Source organism: Aphis gossypii, chromosome 2, assembly GCF_020184175.1.
Source record: "Aphis gossypii isolate Hap1 chromosome 2, ASM2018417v2, whole genome shotgun sequence".
Taxonomy (NCBI): Eukaryota; Metazoa; Arthropoda; class Insecta; order Hemiptera; family Aphididae; genus Aphis; species Aphis gossypii.
In genome coordinates this window covers 21,139,283-21,161,564 of record NC_065531.1, presented here as the reverse complement: position 1 = coordinate 21,161,564, position 22,282 = coordinate 21,139,283, and the positions used below count along the sequence as shown (strand labels likewise).

Below are 22,282 nucleotides of genomic sequence, written 5' to 3'. Positions count from 1 at the left end.
AAACGAACGCAAAACAGTTCTAAATTAGAAAACGCAATTATTTAATTTTCGGATCATCTAAATGTTTTAATTGGCGTCGGTGCCCTATTGAAATACAATTAAAAAATATTCATAATTTTATACCTAAAACTCGATAAGATTATTAAAAAAAAATTCGTTACAAGTATTCATTAAATCGTATTGTTTTTTAAGAAAAATATTTCTGATTTAATATTTTACCCGTTAACTCTTTTCAAAATTAAACCGTTTACTTTACACTTCGACGTATATAATGTGATGAAGGACGGCGCTGTGCGCCCAATAGTATAGGAGAAATGAACTAACCCACGACAATAATGTAGCTAAATTGCCTATCCATGGAGCCGTGTTACCGTAATCTTATTATTGAAAATAATAAATTGCTTTAAAAAATATCATACTTATATAATACCAGCATGACACAATTAAGTCACGATATTAGATTAAATTCATTGTTATGCATACACTGTTGATTATACTAAAGGCGGTTGACACGGAAATAAGCGTTTTGTTATGCTCACGACAAACACAATAAGTTGAAAACTTTTTCGACTCATCCCCTTTTGTCATATTACATGTACAAGGGACGAGCGGAGAGTGTCATTGTGTTTTGGATGCATTGCACTGCGTACAAATCTACTGTTTTTTGTCTAAAAAAAAAAATAAATAATACGTTTACAGAAATTATAATGTTCCCAAATGTCTTAGATAGATAAATTAAAATTTGAATGTTTTTTTTTTTTTACAGCTCGTCAGATACAGTCTAATAATAATATTAAACGCATTTCATACACAGACCTCGATAACTTCGAGATATAAGCCGCTTCACTAATTTATCGGTCACCCAGACGATTTAAACTAACAACTATCAATATTTTAATATTCACGTACCACCACTAACGTCTACCACATACGAGTTTTGAATATTTCCGAGTACTATATAACCGATAATTTTTCTGCGTTCCACCGGAAGAGATATACCGGTAAAACAAGTTCTAAACGTTGATATACTCCACAATCGTTAAATTTTTGATTCCACACTTTGCGGGGAACCGCTGATCTGATCCGTCAATCGTTTCAATATTACCTAACGTTCGAAGGCATATCCCTATAATGGTTCATGAATTCTGGTGACAAACTTCAGTCGAACAATCTTAATCTCACATCCTCCGACATTTCGGTCGACTGTATCCTGTTGCTCGGCAACCGTGTTTCACCTTTGAGTTATTGATAGACAAAAGCGATATTTTTTCAAAGCGTTTACACCTATGAAACAGGATACATTTTTCGAATAATATAAAGTAAGGAAAACAGATTGTATTTGTTAGTCTATAAAGTATGTTCTATACGATTCGCGTACAAATTACTATCGTTTTTTAACAGCCAGTTTTTGGGGAAAAAATCAAGTAAAACCTTCTATTTCTCCCCAGAAAATAATTAACATTTAATTTCGGAATCTGATACGAACATTTCTCGTGAATTAATTTACTGATAGTACAATGGCTTATAATAATTATAATACCATATAGTAAAAAACTAAATTCCAGGTTTTCTTAGATTTTTAACTTCAGATTAGTACGTTAAATGCATTTCAGATATTATTTTATACTTCTAATTGTTTCCAGCTTAAAAAAGTCTACTGTGTTCCGGTATTCTTTACATTAAAAAATTAAAAAAAAAAAATCGAACAAAATTATACTTATTATATTAACTTTAGATTATCAATATAGAATTTAGTACTTTATATACAGACAGCTTATATATACATGTTAAGAGAGATGAATAATGCGTAAACATAAAATTGATTGAAATTTAGTTTACGGCCAAATAATAATGTACGTATATTTAAGTTGAAAAATAAGTCTAAGGTAGAGTACACCATATTATAATCTTGTCTGTGTTATATCTATTTATGCAGTTTAAGTATATAATTTTATTTAACCGGTCGTACGACGTTGAATGATCGACTGCTACATTTTAACAAAAAGACAGAAAACATTAATACTGAGAAATGAATATTTAGTAATTTTGTGTAATAGAGAGTAAAAGTCTAATTTTATTTTTTAACAACCTTCATATTAAAAATGATGAAAAATATTTGTCTAGCAATACAAATAAGCTTTCCAAATATGACTGATATTAAATATTTTCTTAAGATTTTTCAACGAATTAGAACAATATTGTAATTTTAATTTTAATTATAAAATAATAAAACTAAATGTGTAACCGGATTAACGTGATTAAAAAGTTATTTTCAATAGTTGTTATTTAAAAAGTAAATAAGTTGTTTATACATAATTTTATAAAACTTAAGATTTTATAACAAGAAATATGAAAATGAATGAAATGCAAAAAAAGTTTTCGTTTATTATTCACATAAAATGTAGTTCATTTTTCGTAACTACTCTAAGATTTATATTTATAAAATATATTTTAAAAGATATAATGGCTGATAAAATAAAATAAAATCATAAATAAACTTCTAGAGAAAATAAGACGTAATGACTAGAAGGTTTGATTAAATTCATAAGTCATAACTATAAATTATTTTATCAAATAAAATACGATTTTTTCCTTTTCGCTCGTCACTTTGGCACCTGAGTGGAATAATGTGTTCATTCAACCAAATTTATTACCATCTACGTTTTTATTTATTTTCAACGTGTTCTCGCGTGTATAACTAATGTCAGGGACTACAGATGTCTACGACATTTTATACGTATAAGTCGGAAATAAATCAACGATGTGCCGTTGATAGTGTTACTATATTATGACGGACCTGATGAATGAGCTACGATTATAGGTCAGGGTAAGACGTTTTGTCTAATGATTATATGTACACTGTCGTTGAACCGTGTTACCATTTTCAACTTGTCTTAAATAAACCAACCATACCTATCTATATTATAGTTGAACACCGTGCAGGTATTATATATTCTTATTAACATTTTAGGTTTCAGAGAGTGTTACATACAGATATTTTCAAATTTATTACTCTCATTTTATTTTCCAAAAATAATTATATTAATTATTATAATATAGACTCGGTGATGTTAGAAGTAAATTTCTAATATCTACAAGTCTTAAAATAAAGAAATTACGATACGTCGGGTGTTTCCTATAATCATGCATAGGTAGGAAGCGATTTTATTTAGGTTTTCATAGCGGTTACGTTCGTTCGAGTATATTTGTTTTCAAACAATCATACTGATGTGATTATGATAGGAAGAAAGTTGTCATAGATCATAATAATATCATTGTTTCAACCAATAAGTATCGATCGAGTTGAATTTAAGTTAGAACAAGCCTAACACATTAAGTTATAATAATATTATCACGTGTTCATAATAAATGTATTTTTTTTAAATTTTTTTTATGAATTGAAATCTTGTCTAATGGTTTTATCAATGTCTTAATGACGAAAGAACAACCCCGTTCTTTTCTGTATATCATAGTGTTCTTCTTACTATTACATTTCGATCGTATACAAAATATATGATAGGGAAAAGAATAAATTCAGTATCACAGAAATACTTGCCGAAACATTAAGCACAGTATCAAATAACATCACCAATTTAATTCTATTATTTTTGGAAACACATTCCAAAACTAAATACCAATAACGTTAAAACTATAAGCTTATTCGAAAAAATGTGTTATTACGTTTTACATTTAAAAAACAATAATATAATCTATTCGAAAATATTATGAACTGTGTACTAAAAATTAAAAAATAAGACATCGTCACACACAATGGTCATAGATGTTACGGACCGATTAAAATAATAACGATAAAATAAAACAATACGTTTTGTGTGTAGAACTGTCAACGTATAAAAATAACGAGCAACTCGAAAAATATTTTTGATACGTGCCATTCCAATTAGGGCGGTTGATTTGGTTTGGTTTTTAAATTAAACCTTATGGTAATCATAGTACCGTGATCATGGAAACGCGGTTGTCAACATAAAATATATAATATGATATTATACAATATTTTTACGTAGACAACGAGGAATACGAAAAGTTTGTGATCTTCACTGTACGTACGTCCGTCGCGTACATATCGCCTTCTGGCGGAATCAGCCGTCTGGGGACCTTACGTAATTCATAATCACACTTTAGTGTTTACCGCTGCCCCGAAAAAATGTATATCATATTCGGATAAGAGATAAATCTTTTTATAAAAAGAATGAAAAGTTTAAAAAAAATGATACATATACATGTATCATATTGTATGCATACGCGCATTGCTTTCCCCGAGGACCCAAACTTGTTTGGTCATTTCGTCTTATGTTCTTTTGTTCCTGCGATCGTATATATACTTTATGTCATTTCTATCCACAAGTTCTACACGTTTTACATAAAATATATACTTATAATATAATAATAATACTCTAAAGGTTTAAGGGAAAGATTTGAGATTGATTTTTATATTTTTATTTTTCATTTCAAATCATAAAATAGTTTGTGATTTTTTTTTTTTACCCTCAAATCATTATTATTATAACCACGAACGTTACTGAACTATAAACTCAACATGTACAATACGAATACATATTATATTATGTCACGTGTGTGTGTTTGCGTAATAATAGAAAATCGTCGTAGTAGGTACGTATAAAATATTACTCGTCTCTCCGAATTTTAGTAAATCTGAAAAAAAACCCAAACTACGAAACATAGGCAACATAGATATTTTAGAATATATACTATATACACGGCATGTGGTAAAGAAAATATATATTTGAAGAATATTCCACGATCGGAAAAAAGAAAGAAAGAAATCTTCCACTACCAGTATAATATTATTATGTATGTATTTGTCGTAAACAAGCTCGTCGTCCACGTCATTATTTTAGAATCGTTCGAAAATTGGCCATCTACCAATATACGGCCTACCGTCGTTTTGTAATTTGTATACTACCTAACTATAAATATTAGTATAGTATACGATCTACTATTATGTTTTGTGTTCTACTGTAGAAAAAATGTTCGCACTGGTATTTTATATCATTTCATATATTTTATTTTTGTATTTACTAATGTCCATCATCTATACGACTATTGATTGATTGATGTAAGGTAGGTCATCTGTCCGATATACGTTGCAAGTTACTAGCAAGGCGTGTTGAGGTTACGGTTTACTTTAAACATAAAAATAAATGGTAAAAAAAAAAATAAATAAATAAATTTAGTCTCATTTGTGGTGTAAAAATCTGAACGACATAGTAGATTATAATTATACTCAACTTTTGTAAAATGTTAATAAAATAATTTTATAGCATTTTGTTGACTTAAAAATCCAAAGTTAAATACTTATAAAACTATTGCGTGCTAAGTGCTAACCCTTGTGCAACACAACGTCACTAATGTGGTAATGAACTGTGAAGTAATGTTGTATTATAGAAATAACCGAAGAAAAGTACGAGAAGTTTTTAGGTGTAAAAATAGGCTACCAAACTACGAGATTATAGTACCAAAAAGAAAATTCAAATTTTACTTACGTGGACGCAAATGACCGAAAATTTAGATTGAGTTTTGGCTAAATCACGGAAAGTATATACTTTTAGGTTATTGATAATCAACTTGTTAAAATAGTTTTTGAAGGCCCTTCAGATTAAAAATTGTTAAGAAAATGAGCGATACGAATGAAGACATATTACATAAGTACTTAGTCGAGTATTGGTGCTCAACAATTAATTTAAGCATACGTTTTATTCGATATATAAAATTATGTTTTGTGGATAACATAACAGTTTTTTTTATTTTTTTTTTATTATAAATAAATTAAATGTATTCATATTTATTTTACATATTACATTATAAACAAATTAAAAAAAAATTCTACTTTTTTTTTTTTTTGAAAATAAACCACATATCAGGGAACTAAAATCCGGCTAGTTATATACTATATAGTATATTTTATACATTATTTGTATTATGTAGGACTAAGTAGGTTAACTAATTTGTTTGATTCGTTAGTGGTTAAATTAAGTTAATATAGACAAATATAAGTTAAGTTAAAAATGCATTTAAGTCAGTTACAATTTATATTTTAACTAAATATTTACAATATTATAATATTCATAATTATTTGTTTATTGTTTGATTAATGTTAATATGCAATCGATAAGTTCGACAATGACAGACTTTATATAATACGACGAACGCAGTTGATTATGTTGCTGAGAACTAAACGCTTTTAAAAAATGTACATCATAATTTTAATATTATTCTAGGTAGTGCTATTTTAAGTATTAATAATTAATTATACATAAAATAAAAAAATAGACGGTGAACATGTTTTATATTGGACTTGTGTAAAATAATATAGTGAAAAAATTCGAAATTTCTATGAAAATAATTTACATAATGTCGAAAAAAATTGTAATTTTTCAATTTTTTTGTTAACAGATGCAACTCAAAGGATGTCCAAATACTTTTATATGTTATACATGATTTAACTTAACGAGGAAATAACATAGTTTTCATTCCACTTGACGTATACGTTGTAAGTTTTAATGACATCAAAATAGAACAATTTTACGTAAAAATGGTTAAACTTTTAATTGCATTTTTCAATAATACTAATAAAATATTTATAAATAATCACTGATTTTTAAAAAGGCGTAATTAATGCATTAATTGAGGCGCTTCTTTTAGTTACACATTTGAATTTTTTTTTTTCATTTATTAAATATAACCTCAATATTGGTCGCTCTACATGGTATTCTAATAATCTAAAATTTAATTTATTAGCAAAGAAAATACCTGCCTTGTCATTTTTACTAAGTAGCTTATATGTTTAGTAAGTAATTTTTATTTTGTAATTTTCAATAAAAATTAATGATGTTTTAGAATCTAAAATTTAGATTATAGATGAGTGGAAACTATTGAACCTTTATAAATAGCGTTTATCACAATATTACGAGAAAACACATGTATTGGGATTATCCGGTATGTGTTTTAGATGAATACCAATAAAAAAACGAACTGTGTGTAATCCACTAATGTTTTTTCCAGAAATGTGGTTAATAGCTAACAGTCTGAATCATAGTTTGACAAGAACCACAAACATTACAAAATCGTTGTTCGGGGAAATTAATAAGCTAATTTCTCTGAATTCAGGTTTTCATGTGAAAACAGTGAATGGCTTAAAAATAGATTATTAAAATGATGAGTTAGTTAAAAGTGATCCAACATTTTAAATGGTTAAAATATATCCTTAAAAATATTACGGAATTAGAACGAGTATGAATGAAAATTAAACAACACGAATAATGTCCTATGTCGTGCTGTTATAACGTTATTCTGTTATCCGTGATTGTGAAAATTATTAGCGATGTCATTGATCCATATTTGATTTTTGAAAAATCCAAGTGATGAATTTAGATGAGTGTAAGGATGGGTGTAAGAAATCAAAAAAAATTATATTTGTTTTATTTTCTACTGAAAAATAATTATATTTTTATTGTCCCGTTCGTTATTAAAAATATATTTTATTATACAGGGTGATTTACAAATCACGATTGTAATTTTTTACTCTCAATAAATGAATTTGTTCAAATTATGATTTTTGAGCATCTGTCTTTAAAATTTTTTTATTTTTCGTCAAAGATAACATATAAATCCAAATTCAAACTTATATTTTATTAATATTATTAATTTTTATATACTGATGATAGTAATCAATCATAAGTGTTATATATCAAATATAAAAGACATTTAACGTTTAGTCTATAGTACTTATTAAACGTAGACATATATTTTATAAACTATAAAATGCTATTAATTTAAATTTTTATAATTTTAAAACCAAGATAATATAGTCACGATAGATTAAAACCTTTTAACATGACTTAGTTAGCCTTACTTATTAGAACAAAAAGTTAAATAATTTAGAACTATTCATTTACATTTAAATGCAAAATTACAAAAATATTCAAAACGTAATAGATTTATGAAAAAGTCTATTGTCTTTAAGTACGCTTAAAAATTCCAAAAATAAGATTTCAATAAAAAACAACATGGTTCAGCGCTTACCATGGTTTGTGAATCAACCTGAATAACACTATCTACAATGTATTTTATATTACACGGGTCGGATTCACAGTGTTAATATTTCAGGTGGTTTTTTTTTTTAATATCTCAATATAAATATAAATACTTACCAGATAATTTTGCTTTATCAAAGTAAACTAATTAAACCAAATAATTACGTTAGGGAAGCTACGTAAGAGAAGTATCTCGCTAATTGGAGTGCCGAGAAATACGACGCTCGTTTTATACGTTATACACAACATCAGTCACAACAACTATATCTACCTACTTCGTATTCGGAAATTGGTTTTTCGCACTCACTCGGACATTCTCTGTAATGATATAGTGGAATTTAGCAGGATTACATTTTTTTGGAAATTAATTTTCGTTTTTTCTTTATTTTTTATTCCATGGCTAAGCTGTAGACAATCGAGAGGTACAAGAGGGATATAGCACCATTACTTAATGGAAAAAGTAGAAAAACAAGACCTAGATTTTTGTTATATTGTATTATGTCATACTCGTATATACGTATTTATTTATTTTATAAAAATATCATAATTTACTAAGGGATTTCACCAATCTTATTTTTATCACTCTAAGAAACTGTATTTTTTTCAGCACGAGTGTACGACTTTAATCCAAACCAACGTTTTAATAAAATATATATAACCTCAAAGCGACTGAGTGTGTTTTATTATTTTATACAGAATACAACTTTATTATATTATATATATTATACAATATACATATACGCACAACATTGAGATACGTTAAATCCAATAACGGTATACTATATTAACATGTGTGTTTAACAAAAATTAAAACGTTTATGAGACATATGTGTAATGGTTATATAATTAATATATATCAAACGATTCGTTTTCGATGAACATCTACTAATATTCTGTATAATACCCTATTGTCAGTTGCACTTATTTTACTACGAATAGTGTTCCGGAAACAGAAGAAACGTGTTCAAAAACTATTAGAGGTAAAATTAAATTAATAGAACGTGTAAAAAATTAAGTACGCGAAATGAGGATGTACAATGTACAGTGTACACGACGACAAAGAGTCCTGTACCTGAGGAATATAACTAATGTCGTGTTGTCCGGTGTTGTACAGAGAACGTTATTATTATTGATCGATCAAAAGTGTCAATAATCATATATGAATCGGTTAGATGTTTAAAAGCAAAACTGTCATAAAAGTATATATAATTTTCTACAATTGATTGAACCAAATAAATAAACCATATTAAATAGGATTTAGTTAGCGAGATCCTTGAAGCGTTAATCATGTATATAATATATTATATATCGGATCTAAAATCCGGCCTCTAATAAAAATAACACACTTTAAGTTTTCATAGATAAACACCCAGAATACTTTCGGGATTTCCAGATTTCAGGTTTTGAAGACATTTTTATGTTATAGCAACAACTTTGGTAGTATATTTTTAAACATTATAAAATGTTAACTAAAGTTTAAAAAAAATATATTTACAATATCACATTCATTTTATTGTTTACACAGGCATATTATAAATATGACATATATATATCACGTTTTACGTTTTATTGTTTTATAAAATACTAAAAATAGAAATAAATATCTCAAATTCAATTATTATTATAAAATATCTAAAATTGATTGTTTCATTTTTAAAGGAGATAACAAGCGCGGACATATTATGATGATTTATTTTTTAATAAAAATACGTCTTAAGATCCAAAAATCAAAAATATACTTTTTTTTAAATGATAGTTTTTATAATTTATAATATTTAGAAAAATTTCATTAAACTAATTTTAACCAACAGGTTAAAAAAACGGTTTTGAGAAAAACATAACAAACTAATTTTGGTAAGATTCACACACTTGAATACTTTTACAGTATGACTTTTCGAAGCTTCCAGAGTTTATATTTTGATCTTTAAACTACACTTTACATATTATAAATATATGATTCTTAGTATTATAATAACCAATCCATTTCATATAGTCGCCCAGCAAATTAAAGGTTTAAAAAAAACCAACGTGGTCAGAAATATTTATTGTTATAAGTTAATTATAGGTAAGATTAATTTACCCAGTTCATACTTATCATTGTTATAGTAAAAAATTATTATTATTACTCCTTCAATATACTATAATAGTGATCATACACGCGTGATTTAATAGTGTTTCTTTGGAATTTTGGAGGAAATCATAACTTGACGAGCGATGTGAAAATTGTTTTTGATTATATTTGGCGTATGAATTAATTATAAATAAATTGTATATTGTGCTTCAATGTTACATCAGAGTTTAAATAAAATATATTGACATTGAAAAAAAGTAACAGAATAATTTACCAATTAAAAATATTTACAATACGATTGAAAATCTCTAAATGATTAAAAAACTATTTATATTCTATACTATTTAGTCTACACAAATAATTAAACTAAAATAGAATATCAATTTAACGGGTCTTGTAAATGATTTCAGATTAATTTGTCGGTTTTTGTAAACTAATAAATTTCGCTTACAAAAAGCTTTCCAGTGCAACTTCAAAAATCAGTTATTGGTAGGATAAAGCGGTAACGGCCATCGACGTCGCAGTCATTGCCGTGACATTAGAGCTAAATGGCAGTTTTCTTTTATCATTATTGAGACTCGGTAAATAAATTAAAATTCAATTCATCGATTAGACGTTTAGGCGTAGGCAGGTAATTACTTTCTGAAGTGAAATTGAATTGAGTAAACACTCATATTTTAATATATACCGTGGGCTTAACACCTTGTTTATCTAGACGATTATACAATATCATTCGTCAGTACAGAGACGTCCTGTGCATACTTACAAAGTACCTAGCATTATAAACAGTGTCTTGTATTATGCATAATCGTCGTGAGAAAACAAGCACCTCAAACCAGGTAATTTTATTAATACATAATTTAATAAGATCATCGTAATTGCGGTAAACACACACACACTCACAAATTTATTCTAGACTGTGCACGTCTTACGATAATTGTATTATTGTATTCGCCAGAGTTGCTGCATTTCGCCCGTCTTTATTAATTAGTGAACTGCATTTTTCCTACATAATTCTATTCGGATATATAGTGCACTGCACGCACATACGATGTCGCAGCACGTAGAAAAGTAAACTTTCGCAAATCACCGCGGCAACTCATTAAAATTATTTACGAAACTGTAATGAGTGTGGAACAGATATTCGCGTAGACTTAATATTCGCGCTTGGGCTCGACAATTCGAAAGTTTTCGTGGAAATTACTTAAGCTCTGTGGAAGTTTTCTTCTTTACTCACGCTCGAATCTTTTCACACGTAAAGTGTTTAGGACACGGTGACTTGATTTGGTAACGAGCCCAAAAAAATGGTAATACTACAAAACAATTTGCTGTTATAATAAATTATACGTTACGAATACGTAATAATATTATAAACCATTAATTTAATCCACAAAGAATTTTGTTAGACATAAACCTAATTAAAATTAAAAATGTAGACTGTAGTTGAATTATATAATATCTTTACATTATTTAGGATGGCATATGAAAAAAATAAGCTAGCTTAGAATATTAAACATTACTATGAAAAAAAATTGTTTTGAAGTAAATGTTATGTAAATTGTCGACTTTTCGCCATTAGTTAAGTTATCTAGTTCAGTGGTTTGGATTTAGTAAAGAAAAATCCGATTTAGGTAATTTTGTTCTGTAAAAATAAAATTGAAATCGTTACAATTTATGTTTTTCAGTTTTTATGATACGCGAATTTTCCATATGGATAAATAAGATATGCATAAACTTCATGTGTACGTAAATTAAACGTTTTCAATATGTTAAACAAGGCTAATAGTAGTTTACAGATTATTTAAAATTAAGCAATCGTCTAAACTATATTTAATCAACTCAATTTTTTCCCATGTATTATTTTATTTATTTAGTCGCCACGTGATAAGGACGTGAGGTTTAATATAATCTTTTTATTAATTCAATATAGCGATGCTGCGCTTTTTAAAAACTAGTTTAATGGCAGTTTCACCTTTTTGTCTCTCGGCGATAAAAACCACGTAAGCGCAAAATCTGGAAAAATCGATAATATTTTACACTAATTGTTTATAAAATCGTTTCATTGTTGTCGGCTCAATACCGTTGGTCGCTTTTTAAATAGAATATCTTCACACTCCAATTATTATTATATTGTTCGTTATTTTGTTATTTCGTCAAATCAAGTAGGTAGTACGTTTAGGCATCCTCTGGTTATTATGTTAATCATGATAACGATATTATATAATATCGACGTTACTAGGTTTCCTGTGAAAAACCACGAGTTCACGACTAACCGGTGTTAAGAATTGATGGTAATTACGGAGATATTATTATGGTTATTACCGTAGTTTACCGACAACAGGACGTCAGCCGAAGTGTTTGTATCCACAAATACGTTCGATATAATAATATACGATATCAGTGCAATCGCAGCTGGTGCTTCTTGTACACAGTGTAAATTTGTCGTTAAACGAAATCATTCCTCGTACGTCCTTCGCGGTATACACAAGAGCCAGGAGGTAACATGGTACATAAACACTCTTCGTATGTCATAATAATTAAAAAAAAAATGGTCTCGCGGTCACTATGGCCTGATGACCTTATGACACCCTTAATAAGCGCATATCCATAATATAATGCTTTCATTGCCACTATATAAAATTGACTTATTTTTGTTTTGCACTACATTTTCCGTCATCTAACGGTTTTAGTAATATTGTTGAAATTCAAAAATTATCAACCACAAACACTTGCGACTTTTTTCCATTATAGGTATACATGCGAATAATACATGCTATTTTATATAGTGTATTGTTTTCTGTATGTAACGGTAATTTCATACAGTTATTGTTTATACACTTCAAACAGTTCAAACCATTTTAACATTATTCTATTCACGGTATATTGTCGATATTAACTTTAAATTAAAAATAATAATAATTAAGAAATAAGAATCTTTCGTTAAAAATTTAATTCAATCTAACTTATTACAAAATGCTATTAATAGTAATATATATAAATTACCCTAAAGAATAATTTTTACTGAAACACTATTTCTGCAGTTTATTCGTATGCTATGATTCATCTTTGAATTCAAATTTAACACGTGTATCACATTATAGCCTACTGAACGACGAGAACATTATCAAAACAATATTTTTTTGCATAGCGACTCTTTTGTTTTGAGTTTTTATTGTATTTTAAGAATAATCAGTCATCAACATGTTTTAAAGAGCTCTGCATTTCCTTAAAAGTCAAAATAAACACAAAAACTCATTATTTAAAATCGCTAACGCTGTCGCTAAAGTACATGTACGAATTTGGCCGAGAGCAAGAAAAACTTTATAATAATTCAATAATTTATTTTTTAAAGGAATATAATTAATAATTTGAAATTAAAAAACTATAATACAAATGTTTATACGGTTATTATAAAATTTGACGAATATATAGGATACATAATAATAATTTACAATATGGTTAAGTTTTTAATCGATGTCTACGGAGTATGAATAATATGTAGTAGGTATTGTGGTATTTTTCATAATAATCTATCATTCTTAAGTATTGACTAAGTATACATTTATTAATTTTTAATCATATAAGTGAACTTTATATTCAACTTTAATCATTAGCAAATGATATAATTTGTTTACCCAATACTGCATACTGCATATCGAATATAATAGTATTATACCAGGTATAAATGCTAAGAAAACTTAATTTAAATAAAAAAATTTTATCGAACTTAATAAGTACTTTATGATGTAGGTATATATAGGGAACCATGATATACTATAAAAATTGTTGAGTCTAAATACAAGTCAAATCAGAGTGCAAACGCATAATAAATAATAATCAACAAATTATACTAGCCTTATGACAATTTTCAAAGGTTAAATAATAATAATAAAATATTCAAAAACCCAAGATGTAATTTTTAATCGAATATTTGTCTTTCTCAACTTCTTAAGTCAAATATTTGAATATGAAATAATTAAAAAAGTAAAATAAAAGTATTCTTTGTTATTAAAAAAAAACTTTCACCGTAAATCTTTGAAAAAAATAAACTTACATACACCGAAAGCCTTACATATTGTATTTTTTTTTTTTAATAATTCATCGAAGTTAAAGAAAACAAAATTAATATTTTTTTTTTCATTTGAAGTTTTCCAATTTAATATTTTCTCCGACGCATATATTATACACAATACATTTCCCTGTACGAGACTGCCTAATAATATTAAGTAATATAATAAACAATTTATTATTTAAAAAAAAAAAAACGTCTCTACTCTCGTGTATTTATATTGAATGACATTGTCTTAAAGATTAAACACAGTTTGTGCTTAAATTATATTATATGATATACCTACTTATTTGTTATTGGATTAAATCTTAATAACGTAAACTAATTAAATTATTATTGTATACTACGGTACAGGTATTTGAACGAAATTAAATCTATTTTAGTTTGTAAACAGAGAAAGAGACGTAATGCATTTACGACGATGTGCGATGGGTTAGGCCAATGTTTTCAGCAGAAAGTGTATTTCAAAAGTTTTATGTGGCAAGTTTCTAGAACGAAAAGTATACGAAACCGATGGGTTTCTTTGAGATGGGACGTTTTTTTAATTTTAAACGGAATTTTGGTGAGCGTATGAGAAAAAACAACTTTCTGAAAAACTAAAAATTGCAAATCATTAAAATTGAGGCTATATGTTTTGTTGGAAATTAGAAATATATTTCGCTTGTCACTTCCTAGAATTTTCGACACAAAAATTATTTTAAATTATGACTATTTTTTTTCAAATAATTTCAATATAATATATAATATTAATAATCATAATATGATTCTTTAAGCTGTACTCGTATCGAATACTCTTCACCAATTTCTATTAGTATAATCGTAATCGAAATAACATAAAAAGCGATTATTTAATTATTCTATGTTTTTCTTATACGTCGTAGACTTAAAAATGTTATGTACCAAAAAGGATACTATAAAGACATTTTCTTTATTGAACCATCACACAAAAATATACTCGTTAAACACGAAATCCAAATGCAATAAAATACAACGAGAAAATACAAACGAGAAAATTCGAACACTTTCACTAAAATATTTTCCACAAGCACTGTTATTCCGTCATCGCGACACAATATTACGATGACTGCGAAATGCCGCCAATAAAGAGGGGTATGTAAGACGTACGAGTATTAACATGGATGTCAGAACTCCGTTTGTCCTCGAATCAAAAGCATCATATCTCATATTATAATAATGTAGTAAAACGAAGGTGAATATTTTTTTCGAGATTTACCTATACTATAATTGTTATTTGACGGTGTCGTTTTCTACAAACTGTCTCGTGTAATGTTGTAATATCATCATCGTTAATGTATAAAAAAGAAATAATATATTAAATAATTTATATGAGTAATTCACCGACCTTCCCTATAATTTTTTATACTAACATAGTAAATTACAAACAGTTATTTTATGGTACGCTGAATCACACACTGTAAGTCATAAGCGATGATTTATGAAATTCAAAGACACTTCTTTTCGACATCAACGTACCACTGTACAAGTTTAATATTTGTAAAAAACAAAAACTATTTTTAGTGTTCATATTAAAACGTTTAATTATGTATTTTTAATTAATAATATTATAAATAAGATTTTCCATGAAATGTTAAAAAAGAACAAAAATTCCTAAGACATTTTACCTATTTTATTGAATCTGGTTTAGTACACTTTATCGTAAATGCAATTCAATTTATTTTATATCCCGCTTAATCCCATTAAACTGAAGTTCCATTTTGACTTTGGCGTTATATCCTTTTTAGCAATGCATAACATAACGCATTCAACTAACATATGTAATATGTTAATATTTTTCTAAGATTATATTTATAACCAATAACAAAAAAAGAAAATAATGTAGTCTAAACATCACACGCCGGGGTGTAAGCTTCTTGTGAAAGTTTATGCAGTTACGTTTTTATTTTATTATTTCTTCTTTTGATCTGGGGATGGTGATGGAATTTTGTGTAAGAATAAATTCTGAGTGCAGTACATTTTAGATGGAGATAAACATTTTTGCACAAAAATAAATAAATATAAATTGTATATATATAAAAAAAAAGATTATTGATTTTCAAGATTTTTCTTTGACAAAATATGACGATATTAAACTTTAATAATATTATATGATTTTTTTGTATAACTAAGTAGAATTTCCATGTATGATTGTAAAAAACCACATATTCAATATAGTTTAAAAAATAATATACTGTGCTAAAATAATTGAAAAATTAATATTGAATTAATTCAAATTTCAAACAATAATATTATATTATTATTACGGTTATTATAGATATATAATGTACATTCACAATAATATATAACACATATATTTTATTTTTATTTTTTCAAAATTATAAAAGGCATATATTGGCAATAGTATTGTGTTTCCTAAAAATGAATTTATTGACTAATTTATTACAAGATGCATTGATACACGAATCAAAACATGGAATATACCATACTAGCCATTTCGAATGGTATTTTTTTGAAAAAAAGAACATCATTGCAAAAACAATATACGTCCAAATATTTCTGTAATATAATACTTGTGTCAAATTAAATGCACTTTATTTTAGAAAGTATTACAGTAACTATTACTGATTATAATCAGTAATCGTTCATTTTCTTAGGAAAGATAAATTATAAAATATAATAATTAAAACTTAAGGGTGTAATGCCAAAGGTATAAACTTTTCAAAACAAAAATATCGATTAAATAGCTCTAAATAATAACACGAAGTGTTAAAAAAAATATAAACTTATTTACATTAAACCATTTCAGTGAATTTTACTATAACAAATTAACAATGTATAATAATGACAAAAATCCAATCAATAATATAATAATAAAATAGATAACAATTTAAATATGAGTAAAAAATTACGGATTAAATGTATTGAATAATGATAAGTTTAATCATTTAAAACTTTATTGCAGCGAAAAACTAAAAATTAATTTACCTTTTAAAATCTCAAGTATGGCAATATATTTATAATATTACATAGCAAATCAATGACACTCAAATTAGCAATAGTGTATTTATCACCACACAAATCAAATTCGAAAATTACTATGATTCAATCGAAATAAAAATCAAATATTATACTATTATAATTTTATAATTGTGCTGTGTTTTTGTCATTTTAATTTAAATTGATCTTGCTTAAAACCATGTAGGCTAAAAACCTTTACAATTTAAGCCTTAAAAGTATTTAAAAAAAAACTTAAAAGTAAAAAATTCGAAGAAAAATGTACCGAATAATAAAAATTACATTAATAAAAAAAATGATGGATTCTGGATACCAATGTTTTCTTTATTATTTTCAATGGTAATTTTATTACAATATTTTTACCATCCTAACATAACCACCAAAACCAATGTCAGTTATAGATAAATAAATAAATTACTAAGAAACCTTTGGGCCTGATTTTAATGAAGCAATTCATAAAGTTCAATCTCTTCTGCGTAAAACAAATATATGGTTATGAAATAACTCGATGACTGATGTCTTTTCATATTATATTTTGTTAAAAAGTATTTTGATCAACCAGTTTCAGAATTTAAAATTTTTAAAACACATACGAACGCACATTCATTTCGTTTTTAATGTCCGATAATAATTGGAAAATAATCTTTTGTTTTTTTGTTTTTTTATAGTTTATATTATTATTAATTATTGTAGTTCCATGTTGTTGTTACAAAATATTGTGATTTTGTCTTTATTCAAATCGTATAATATATTAAATATATAAATGAATTCATAATATTATCGTTAAATTTGGTATATACTTTGATTGTATTCCATTGTTAAATTATACTCGTATAATCTGCTTGCAGTTAATTTTTAACATAACATTATATTTTGATTTATTCACCAAACGTTGGTTATTTCAGTTTTGTCTGACATGTGATATATGTACTAAATTAAATTCGAATTAATAATAGGCACAAATTGTATTCCCGTTTTTAATATATTATAATTTATTGATTATTTAAAATGAAATAAAACTTCGAGATTTAAAAAAAAACCGTTAAAGCAACATTGAGTATGAACTATTTGAATCATTAAGTCCATATCTGCTTTTTTATTCAAACCGTATACCTACTTTAAAGTTTTAAATTCTCTTTCCGTAAGACGTTGACGCGTTGAAGCTATTATTTAAACACAATTTATGTTTTTACTTGGTCTAAGAACATTTTTTTTTCCAAATGTCATTTCAACAAAGAATTATTTTGTTTAAAATATTATTATATTATAACATTTAAATTTTAAATGTTATAAAGCTTTCACAAATAATGTTTTATCAAAGTAACTGATATATTATGTATATATGTATCTATAATCTGTGTACCTACCATAATTAGAATTCAGTATATTATTGATGAATTTTCATTTTTCTTATTAATAATTTTTAAAATATGTTTTTTCTAAAACCCTTTAAAAAGAAAATATATGACACATTTTTATTAATATCGATGATCTATATCAGCGGTTCCCAAACTATAGAGTATGCGTAACCTCAGGCGTACACAAGGAAATATTCAAATATTTTAAGTGAAGTTATGTTTAAAAGTTTAAAAATTATAATGAATACAATTAAGCTAAATATTGAGCTCTCTATAAGCTTCATACTTCTAATACGAAAGAAAAAAAAGTTAGGAACCGGTAATCTAAATTTTATCTAAGGATTACAATATTCTTAAGAACATGTCATATATTCTTTTTTTCTAAATTAGGCCCATGGATTAACTGAAATTGATATTTGTAATCCTAGATGTTATCTATAATATTTAAGAAATTATTACTTACAGAGATTCAATGAGATTTGTGGATTTAATCTGTCATTTATTTGTTGTTTAAATGCAAAGCCATTTATTTGTAATTGAGTTTAGGTATTATAGTATTAACTATTAAGATGAATAAATAATATTTTTTTTTGTTTCTAATGTTTCTTTATTAAATACAATATATTTATGGTTTTTTTTTTTTTTTTATCTAAAACTTTATTTTTTTTTTATTTAAAATAAGATATCAACAAATGCAATTAACCCTACAGTATTGAGTGAAGGCATAAAAATGTATTTATTTTGCAATAAATAAGTTCAGTATTCGATTTTAGATAATGGATTTAGTACACTTAAACTAGGTACCCGACCCAATTTTATTTTTAGCTTATATATTATAATATTAAAGTCTTTCACAATTTTATTATAATATTTGAATTATTAGTTAAGTAGAATTTATTTAACGTATTAATAATAGATTCGTAATTCGAATTACATGTTTTTATTTTAAATAAACTTATTCTATCTACGGCTGTAAATGGAGTTTAAATAATCATTTCACGTTTGCCAATTTAGAAATTCAAACTACAAAATAATGGTTTTAAAAATAATAAATTAATGCAGATATCATATGGGTATATTATAATAAGGTTACCATAAACGTAAAAAACTATAATACTATTATTAATCAATACATTTATGACGATAATGAATTACATATTGTTTAGGTATACTACTTATATAGAATATACTATATACTATCTAAATATAAAATATAAGGACACATAAATATATTATTATAAGTTCAGAATAATTATACCGGTTTTAAAAAATAAAAATAAATGTAGGTCGTTAAATAAACTATTTTAGCTAACTAGTTTACTAGTTATTGTAAATTATGAATAAATTCTAGTATTTGAGGATGAAATAACATGCAAAACCTTCTGTAAAGAACAACATTTGAATGACATATGCACTTAAAATGACACAGCCGTTCAACAATAACTATTCATAAGTTTTTCAGTTTGGATGATTTTAACAAAATATTTATGACCAATAAAAACGTAAGGACACGTTTCTAAAAATTTTAGCGTATTATAAGGTAGTCGCATTTTTTTGAGCGCATTAGACCATAAATCCTTAGAAACTACATAAGTAAACTGATATGAGTCCAATTTTACTTTTGAAAATAAAATTTAATCATTTTGCCATTTCATTTGTGGCATACATCGTCAAAAACAATGTTTACATTTACATAAATTAGCATATTATTCATCATGAAATATTTCGCGGAATTAAAATCGTTATTTGTTAGAAAAATGTATAAAAAAAAACTCAAATTAGTTGTATAATAAGTGATAACAAAACATATATGTGCTTTTAGCTGGTAAAACTATTAAATATTATATCGTAATTAATTGTTATATTAAACTATACATTTCGATATTATAACGATAACAACTGTAACTCTAATTTATTATAGGACACCATCATTCATAATTGATATTTTTAAATCGAACAAATCAGAAAAAAATCTGAACTGGCGCTGCCTATTTCGAAATATAATTGTATATGATAATATCATTATAGTACATAACTCGTAATTACTGTGCACTGTACAGCTAACGAGCACAAGACGCATGTTCATGAATTGGTAATTCATCAATAATATACTTATACAGACAACATTTTAAGATTTATTTAAAGAACGTTTTGTTGTGATACATACTTCCTTTTTTCAAATGAAAATGATCTTTCTTAAGAAAACTTTAATGTATACTATGTAATATATATATATATATTACATATATATAATGTACACATAAATTGAAAAATGAACGAATCATTTCTGACTAATCAAACTCTATATTGCCCATAGATAACTTTTTACAGTTTATGACAATAAAATTTAAAAATATTATTGGGAAAGCAATTGTTGCGCTACGATTCTACCAGGGAGGCATATTGGTTATTGAATCCGAAAAAAAGTTTTAAAAGATATCAAGTTTATAATGTTTTTAAATATAGGAATCATTATATTATATTGACATTTTATGTAAAAATTCTAAAAATGATTTCAATATATTATACATACAATATAAATAAAATAAGTAGGTATATATAATAGGTATATATTTACTAGAGTACTAGATAAAATATGGTTCTTAAGCAATTCCTAAGATCTGAATTTGAATAAATACATTGTTATAAAGAATTAATATGTATTAAAGTGTGTAAACTATCAAGTATATTTGATAACGATATTTTAGGAATCCGGAGTCGGCGCACGTTATGTATCGCAAAAATAATATGAATCTCGCGAGTTTTTTGTTTTCTTGTGGAAGACAAGTTAAATGCCGACGATTATTTCATTGTCATCGACAGATGGGGTTTGGGAGTGGTGGCGAGCGAGATTCAATTTTATCATACAACGAAGTGTTCGTGCGACCTATAAAGTTATATGTATGTACGCTGGTGAGAGCAATTCCGGATGAGAACATTGAAATTGTTAATATTTTATCTCCTAGCTATAAGACAGAAGTTCTCAAAAATTGTATTGCGTATACTATACATGATAATTATTATAATGACGAGTATTACAGATCAGTCACTTACCACTCCACTGTTCTAACAACTAAAAACGAAACTATTCTACGAGAGGCATTATGTTCGTTTTTTATATACATACTTATAATAGGTAAATTGTATTTTAGTTTATTGCTCGTAGCATTACAGTACCTAGTTCGAGAACCGTTGCAGCGGCATAATATCATAATATTAACGGCGCGCATTCTGCCAAAACGTTATCGCCGCGTTTTGAACGTGCACAGTGCACGCGTATAATAACAATAATATTAAACCATACATTATTCAAGGTGGCACAACAATAATAAGAAATATAAGGATTACCATAAAACGCGGACAGATAGACGCGGAGCCGAGTGGCTGTTGAAATGTGCGGCACCGGATTTATGGTTTTTAATAACGTGGCGCCCGTCGGGTGCGGGCAAAGTATATATGTACTATGTTCTGCTTTCGTACGACGTATTACATTGTATTATACGTCCGGATGTTTGAGAGAGAAGTCCGACCGTAGTACGATTACAATCGTTAGGGGTTTCGCGGGGGTCAGCGAGGCTCCCATTTTGAGGAAACGGTCTTACGTTAGGTAGGTATAGACTATAATATAGGTACCTATGTACCTAACATAATATAGTACAGCAGGTGTATAATGATATAATACTGGCTGGTGGCTGGCTGGAAGGAGTTTTGTCGG

General features: G+C 26.6%; 1 protein-coding gene and 1 long non-coding RNA gene across 2 annotated transcripts in view; one reads left to right on the top strand and one right to left on the bottom strand.

Moving 5' to 3' along the window:
* LOC114128601 (uncharacterized) overlaps positions 1-22,282 on the bottom strand; it is a 134,167-nt gene that overhangs the window by 13,441 nt on the left and 98,444 nt on the right. The window lies entirely within an intron of this gene.
* Positions 6,442-7,130, top strand: LOC126549942 (uncharacterized). The gene is made up of 3 exons (XR_007603915.1): positions 6,442-6,532; positions 6,880-6,978; positions 7,045-7,130. It is a non-coding gene; the product is annotated as an uncharacterized LOC126549942 (long non-coding RNA).